The sequence below is a fragment of the Schistocerca piceifrons genome, chromosome 9 (assembly GCF_021461385.2).
Source record: "Schistocerca piceifrons isolate TAMUIC-IGC-003096 chromosome 9, iqSchPice1.1, whole genome shotgun sequence".
NCBI lineage: Eukaryota > Metazoa > Arthropoda > Insecta > Orthoptera > Acrididae > Schistocerca > Schistocerca piceifrons.
In genome coordinates this window covers 47,442,133-47,443,270 of record NC_060146.1, presented here as the reverse complement: position 1 = coordinate 47,443,270, position 1,138 = coordinate 47,442,133, and positions in this window count along the sequence as shown.

Below are 1,138 nucleotides of genomic sequence, written 5' to 3'. Positions count from 1 at the left end.
ATTCGTAATTGTTATACCTAGGTATTTTGTTGAATTTACGGCTTTTAGATTAGACTGATTTATCGTCTAACCGAAGATTAACTAGTCCCTTTTAGCACTCATGTGGATGACCTCACACTTTTCTTTATTTAGGGTCAACTGTCACTTTTCGCACTATTCATATATATTTCCAGTTTGTTTTGATCTTCTGATGGCTTTATTAGTCGATAAACGACAGCGTAATCTGCAAACAACCGAAGACGGCTGCTCAGATTGTCTCCCAAATCGTTTTATAGATAAGGAACGGCAAAGAGCCCATAACACTACCTTGGGGAACGCCAGAAATCACTTCTGTTTTACTCGATGACTTCCCTTCAGTTACTACGAACTGTGACCTATCTGGCAGAAAATCACAAATCCAGTCACATAACTGAGAGGATATTCCATAAGCACGCAATATTTCACTACTAGCCGCTTGTGTGGTACAGTGTCAAAAGCCTTCCGGAAATCCAGAAATACGGAATCGATCTGAAATCCCTTGTAAATAGCACTCAACACTTCATGTGAATACAGAACTAGTTGTGTTTCACAGGAACAATGTTTTCTAAACCCATGTTGACTGTGTCAGTAGACCTTTTCCCTTCGAGGTAATTCATAATGTTCCAAAACAATATATGTTCCAAAATCCTGCTGCATATCAACGTTAACGATGTGGGTCTGTAATTTAGTGGACTACTCCTACTATCTTTCTTGAATACTGGTGTGACCTGTGCAGCTCTCGAGTCTTTGGGTACGGATCTTTCGTCGAGCGAACGGTTGTATATGATTGTTAAGTATGGAGCTAATGCATCAGCATACTCCGAAAGGAACCTAATTGGTATACAGTCTGGACCAGAAGACTTGCTTTTATTAAGTGTTTTAAGTTGCTTCGCTACTCTGAGGATATTTACTTCTACGTTACTAATGTTGGCAGCTGTTCTCGATTCGAATTCTGGAATATTTACTTCGTCTTCTTTTGTGAAGGCATTTCGGAAGGCTATGTTTAATAACTCGGCTTTGGCAGCACTGTCTTCGATAGTATCTCCATTGCAATCGCGCAAAGAAGGTAGTGATTGTTTCTTGCCGCTAACATTCTTCACATTCGACCAGAATCTCTTTG